Source organism: Danio rerio, chromosome 14 (genome assembly GCF_049306965.1).
Source record: "Danio rerio strain Tuebingen ecotype United States chromosome 14, GRCz12tu, whole genome shotgun sequence".
Classification (NCBI taxonomy): Eukaryota; Metazoa; Chordata; class Actinopteri; order Cypriniformes; family Danionidae; genus Danio; species Danio rerio.
The window spans coordinates 49861886-49869842 of NC_133189.1; positions in this window are offsets into that span (position 1 = coordinate 49861886).

The window sequence follows — 7957 nt, forward strand, 5'->3', positions numbered from 1 at the left end:
TTACTAGCCACTCTGCATTTTCACTAGCCACAATTTTGTTGTTGGGAAAATATATTTTATATGCTTAAATTTGACGTTAACATGCTAAAATTACTTGATTTAAATTTTGTGCTGTGTCCACATGCCTCCTCATTCATTTCACTTTTTGTGTGTCGAGTATGAGTTTGCTCAATGAGTGTGAGCAAATGGGTCAGGGTTTTATAGTGTTATACTGCAATTAGTTTTTATTTCACATGACTTTTTTAGAGCTCAAAATTAACAATTTACCAAATTTATCTCTATAACCACATGAAACAATAATTATTTCTTAACAACATATTTTTAATGTGTCAAAACAAGCAAAATATAGCTGTATACTATACTTTTTATTTAACAAAACATTTCTTAAAAAAGAAAAAAAAGCAATTGACTTTTAAAAAAAAAACTATTGTCTTGTATCAAAAATATGCACAGTAATTTGTCTTGGCTAAAGATCTCTCGGATCACCAGTTAACTGCACATAAATAGAGAGTTCATCTCCCATTAAAGCATTATTGTAAAAAAATAATAATAATTAAACCATTTTAACAAAAATAAAAGCTAATAAAACCGTAAGCAAATAAAAGCAGATAAAACATACCGTGTGTGATATTGAAAGGATGATCACATGCTCACGGTTAACTTTAGGCAATTTAATAATCTGTTCACAGTAGCCGCATTTCCACTATCAGGCCAGTGCGAGCCAGGGCTTATATCGGGCCAGGCCGGGCCAATCGCCCGGGAGGTTGAGCAGTGAGGCCAAAATCATGTCGCGTTTCCACTGTGGGGCTAGTAGCTTGCAGTGCGTCAGCAAACCCCGCCCCCAGAACATCCCCCGAATCGAACGTCACTCAAACCGCCCACTTCAGCGAGAATCATGCAGATAAAGCACATCGTCACGAAACTATTAAAATAGGACAACCAAAACAAACAAATGACACGTTACTGTACAGCAGTACAACGCATGTCTATACGCACATGCCTGTGTGTTTTCATTCATCATATTCATTTACTCGCCGACCGATTGGCATCGAAATCCAGTGGTCTTGCCACCAACGGAGGGACCTAGCACAGGGAGCGCACACATCCATAATATAACACCACATATATAAAATTCTCCGTTAATAACTCGATATAAAATGTATTTTATAACATCCTCTAGACAGACGCTGTCCAACATTCATCCCAAATGCTCGGAGAGAACTGAAACATGATTTTTTTTCCCTATAGGCTTTACGACACTTAATAGGTGATTCCCTTTATTTAAAGACGTTGCTTATTATATATATCTTAAGTAAAGGAAAGTGTTCAGTGTTTCAGCTCATAAGAGCCGCACGTAATAAAATATAGCCTATATTTCGTTGCGCTCAGCAGCAATGCACTAATAAACCTCTTTATGTATTTTAAATTTCCTTTTTTAATTTTACCACGTTATATAAAAACATACACACTTGTTTGAGGACACAGAACACATTTTGAACTTGCAGTTTTCCCCGTCTAAAAAAGTGCTGCGCAGCTGCAGACAGAAAAAAAAGTTGCCTAGTTTCTGCGTTCACTCACCCCGAAAATGCTCCGTTTGCATGATTTGATTAATTTAATCGTATCCAAATACTTTATAAATAATATTTAAAACATTTTCCGGTGTTTATTTATTTATTTATTTTTTAGAAAATCTTTTTTTCAAAGAGACTTTTGAAAAATGAAAGTTTAATATAAATTTGAAACAGTTTGTTATAGTAAATTGTTATAGCTATAGCTTTTGTTAGTTTTATATTGGTTTATTTATTTAATGTGATTTTATTATAGGCCTATCTGATATTTGTAATTCTTTAAATTATTTAAATATAGCTTAGGCTATTTTATCTAGATATGACACTATTGTTTTGAGCCTACAAAAGCTGACATGAAATTTGTAAAGTTTAATGTCTTTTTGTTGTATTCATATAGTGTATTATCTCCAAAAGAAATTAAAACAATAAAAATAAAAATAAAAAGCCGCTCGCGGCATCAACAGAGCTATGAATGGAGCGCTCTTTTCCTCGGTCTCACACACGCACAGGCATCTAAACGCGCAAAAACACTTATTAAACTTGACAAAACCTCTTGAAATCCTTTACTGTCTGCTGTGTCTTATATATGGTGTAAAGATTAGTATGCGTTATTGAAACATCAAAGAGATGCAGCAAAGAAAAGTGACTTAAAACTAACATTTTATGCAACAACCTTACATTTAAAAGAGAAACATAAGGGTGATCATATGCAAAAAGACCCCAGCCTATAATTTGTTCCAGATGTTTTCTTTCTCTTATTTATTTGTTTGTTTATGTGTTTAGCGCATGTACTCGTGTGCGATCGGAAAACTGTGCCCGCCTCTCCTTCCACTCCGCCCCGAAGCCCCGGCTGGCCCTCTTTGGCCCAAGGTATTCGGCAGGCCGAAAAAAGCCGGCCGCTGGCCCCAAGAAAGCCCCGCTTTGGCCCGATTAGGCCCCGGAAGTGACAGTGGAAACGCCATTGGCCTTGGCTCGCCCTGGCTCGCTCGCTTTAGGCGCGATAGTGGAAACGCGGCTAGTGAAAGCAACCGGTGCTGCTTACATTTTGAGCTCTTAAAAGCATCAAGACTGTGGGTGCATGTTCATCACTATTTGTCTAGTTTATTTGAAAGAGAACCGATGAGAGTTGCGTTTTCAGAACCTGTTCCATACACAGTTGCTTCACGATTCGGGAGCGCGTATGCGTTTTAAGCAGTCGCGCGCATCATATCAGCTGTTAGCGCGAGTGATCATCATCCTCTCATTTGGTATTCATTTGCTTTCTTCTGCTCGCGTGATCACAATTATTTTACTTCTCGATTCTAAGATCACATTTGCACGCATATTAGGCCATCCTTATATTGTCGAACCCGGCTTTTAGAAAAACTACAATTTAAAAATTATTTTCAACCAGTCAAAGTGGCTAGTGGATATGTCTGTCTAACCCGCCAAAGCTGAAATCTACCCGCATTTGGCGGGTTAGTGGGTGTTAATGTAAAGCCCTGAATGTAGCACAATGAACATTCAAATAAATCTGATTCATTAACAGCATTTAATTAAAACATTTAATCCAAGCTTGCGTTCTTGTAGCTCAACAATAAAACAACTAATCAAACAAACAAAAGATTACATTAATTTAGAAAGATAAGGTTAAAGGTGATCGATCATGGGCCAACTTTGGCTTCTCTGCTCTAGATGGAAACTTTTGTATGTGCTTACCTTGTGATTAAAGTTGTTGCACGTCTGCCGGTTCCTGCCTCTGAATGAGGGAGTTTTAGCTACTCGTAGCAATCAGAAAAAACAAAACCCATGTGAAGAAACTCGACATAGAAGAACATAAAAATAAAGTCAGCTAGTGTTTCTGAAGTGTTACAGAGCAACACAAACAGCACACAGAACTATAAGGCCGCATTTACACTGCACTGTTCAAGTGACTTAATTCCATGACTTTCGTGTAAGCAGGAACAAATCACATGGTTTCCGATTTACTCAAATCAGATTCAAGCCTTGTTCGTATGTGGAAATTTATCCGATATGAATCGGATCTGTGTTCTCATGTCTGCAGTGTAAGCAGGTAGATTTTCACCTGTCAATATGAGTCGCGCGTCATTAAAAACCATAGCGAATAACGTCAAGTCTGACGCTTTCATTTCAGAACAGACTTCAGCAGACTCCCAAACCTTAAATCCCATACACGAGGACTTAAACAGCTTTCATAATGTCATATTGAACAGGTATTTAAGCATGTTAACGAGAGAGCAATGTCTGCCATTTAACCAATATAACCTAAATCAAACTAGTGCATTGCTACATCAGGTGCATTAATCACGCCATGGACATTACATTAAGATGCTTAAAGGTTTAAAAAAGCCTATATATCAAAAGAAGATGGACAAATGAGAACCTTTCTGTCATAAACTGTACACTGAAAAAATTAATGCGTAAAATTTACGGTAAAAAAACGGCAGCTGTGGTTGCCAGTACTTTACCGTTAAAAACACGGGACAAACCGTTAAGGTAATTTTAAATTTTTACAGTAAACTACCGTATTTTATTAATTTATAAAGGTAATATGTCTGTATTTTGAATGATCAACATCTACACATCTTTTGCTACACAGTTTGACACGTTAGCACACCCACATGCAGGTGGTGATGAGGAAGTTAAATAATGAGCCAATGCATCAGTATCAGCTGAGTGTCAGCATACAGAAGGTGCTCAGTGTCATTCACACAGCTACTAAACACCAGTATGGTAACACGCATAAAATTAAAGTCATGAAATAAACATTGTTTATCAACATTAGATGTAACATAAATCTCTAACGTACATAACTGATGGGGAAACAACTAAAAAGATCCATATTAATGTCAACCAAATGCATAAAAAGTGACGTGCCATGCAGGGAATTCTGGGAAAGTCAATTTACGGTTATTCGTCTTATATATTAAGGAAACATACCGTTAACCAGGTTACGGATTTGTACTGTAGCAATTTTACTGCTTTTTACCGTTGAAATCACGGACATTTTTTACAGTGTAGTAAAACAGCTTGTCAAAGCTGTGAACAGATAACATACAGGAATAGAGAAAAGAGCACTCTTATTATAAAGCACTTTAAAACAACACAGTTGACCAAAGTGCTAACAACAAAGAGTAAAACAAACTTTAGAATACAAATAAATAAACATAAAATGTCAACATCTCAAGCTGTGCTAAAAGCCAAATTGAACAGGTGGGTTTTAAGAAGGGATTTAAAAACAGTGATGGAAGAGGCTTGTCTAATGTACGGTAGCTCATTCCATAATGTTGGTGCAGCCACAGCAAAAGCCCGATCCCCTCTGAGCTTTCGACTGGTCCTGGGCACACCCAGGAGGAGCTGGTCGGCTGACCTGAGCAAACGATAAGGTGTGTAGGGACAGAGAAGCTCAGAGAGGTAAAGGGGAGCAGCACCATTTAGACACTTAAAAACAAATAAAAGTACCTTAAATTATCAGCTGTTAGTCAGCGCCTGCTCTCTTTTTTTCCTGGTCGTTGTGCCTTTGCTGTGTGCTGTGTAAATGCAGACGATCGGATATGAGTCAATTTTAAAAGATGATCATCTGAGCTGGTCATCAAAAAAATCAGATACAGTAACAAAATCAGAGTTCACCATCAAGATCTGCAGTGTAAATGCAGCCTAAATGCATGACAACGTGCAAGGCATGCGCATTGGGTCACACTGATCACTTGACGCAGAAGTATAAATTAACCTTTAATGGTTACAACATTTTTTCAAAATATCTTCTTTTGTGTGCAACAGATGAAAGAAACTCAAACAGGTTTGTGACAAGTGAATGATGGGTAAATGATGACAGAGTTTTCAGTTTTGGGTGAGCTATGGTTAGTAGTCACTTGGTTGATTTCTGCAAAAAAAACATCAGGTTGATTTTGTTCGCCATTTCCTAATTTGTTCTGCTGAATGTGATTGAAGGGTTAGTTCACGCAAAAATGTATTTAAAAACTTATTTACTCTGCTTGGTGTTATTGTAATGCCATATATGTTTTTGGGATGAATGCCATATATCTTTTTATTGATTTTATTATTTGAAAATAATACGGATGAACTTCAAATATAGTGCATTAACATATAAATGTACGGCGGCCAAGAGAGCTTAACGTGCTGCAATTTAAGAAAGCACAAAAAACACCAGCAAATAAAGAAACGATCTTCATCCATTTTACAGCACACGTGTTGCAAATTCTCACAACACAAACAACTGAAGAAATGTGCAGCAAATCGGTCACAACACTTGCAAATATACACGTGGATATGTTTCTAGGGGACCAAAAATTACGACGGACCCTGCTGAGATATGGATGTGTTATTATGCCATGACTGTTGCTCAGTGAAGTGATTGGTGGTCTTTGAAAGCTGAGTTGTTTTTCGTTTATTTTAATATCCTGATTACACGACATAATAGACCCATAATAACACATATCTATGATAATAACACATCCATATCTCAACAGAGTCCGTCATGTTTTTGGGTCTCCTAGAAACATTTCCGTTGTGTTACATGTATTTTGCAAGTGTTGTGACCAATTTGCTGAGCATTTCTTCAGTTGTTTTTGTTGTGATAGTTTGTAACATGTGCTGTGAAATTGATGAAAATCGTTTCTTTATTTGTTGGTGTTTTTTGTATATGCATGTGCTTTCTTAAATTGCAGTGTGTTAAGCTCTCTCAGCCACCGTATAAACTAACTATTAAAAGAAAAATATAATCATCATATACATTTTCAGTCACACTTTACACAGTTTTAGCAGAATAAACCTCCAACTTATCCAGCCAATTACACAGCTAATACCCTTCTAGCTGCAACCCAGTACTGGGAAACACCCATACACACTCATTCACACACACACACATACGTTATGGCCAATATAGTTTCTTCAATTCCCCTATAGCGCATGTCTTTGGACTGTGGGAGAAAACCGGAGCGAACTCTAAACAAACTCCACACAGAACCTTCTTGCTGTGAGGGCACAGGGTTAACCACTGAGCCACCGTGTTCAACTTAAACAAAGTGACTTTTATTGACATTTTAAAACTAAATCTGAAATAATAATATAGTGTATAAGAACTAATATAGAGAGAAATATGTCTGTCAAATACCAGAAACTGTACTTGCAGTTTATTTCCGGGGTTTAGTAGCGTACTGTAATATGCAACACCAACCCAGACAATATATCACTTTAAACTATTACAAATGTTAATAAAAGTCAGTCTTTTTCTAACTATTCAAGTTTAAAAAGTTGTTGGAAGAAAGATCAAGATCCCATAATGCAATTCAAAAGATGAATTAATGAGAAAAAATCACAAAATCACAAAATACAGTACAATAATCAAGCATTTTGATCATTTTTTGGTACACATATGGCATTAGAATAGCACGGAATTTCGATATGTGGGTGAACTATCCCTTTAAGAATGTGATCCACTATAGCAACATGAATGTATCTGTTTTTCTCCATTGTAAATAACGAGGAGAGCTTCCTTTCTTGCGTCAGATATTGGTCAAAAATTCTTAACAGACAGCCTGCAGATGAGGTGCTATTATGATGATCTGTCATTCTCTCTGATGAGGTCGAATTTCAAGCACTGCCCCCTGTTTTACTGTATGATGTTTCTGAAAAAAACTGTGATGTTGCAAAAACGAAAGAAAAAAAAAATCCTTTTCTTTGTGGCTGCAGAATGAACAAACTTGTCTGCGTCTGTGACTTTGGAGATACAGTGAGTCTGTAATATGTGTTCCTAATCCTTCCTCTGATCCAATAAGGAGGCGATGATGTTCGTAATCTGTGTTGATGCTTATTGATTCTAGCGCCACAAACGATCAGCCCGACCTTATTTATTCAACCTGCATAAAGACTACATGAAATGCCTTAAAAAAGAGACTCCATCTATACCACTAAGACTTACAAATACTGCCAATTCAGACTGTTGATAATCTCTTGGTGTTTCCGATATGTATAGTGGCCTATGTGGCTGTTTGGGTTTTCAAACAAAAGAAAAATGGGTTTGAAACTATGGACCATCTTTCTTTGTTGCCTTAGACGAAAATCAATGTCTGTAAAAATGTTTGTACATCCAGGTCATTGTGTAATGTCTGGTAGAACTCAAGTCTGTTGACTACTGTATGTTTTAAAAGGATAGTTCACCCAAAAATTAAAATGACTTCATTGTTTATTCTTCCTCATGAGGTTTCAAGCCTTTATGAGCAGTGTTGGGGTAAGGCAGTAATGCGAGTTATGGTACTATATTATTTTCTAAGAAACCAGTAAACTAACGCATTACTTTTGTAAGATATGTTTTTTTTTAAATAAGTAATACTATTTGAGTTACTTCTTTGAAAATGTAACATGATTTA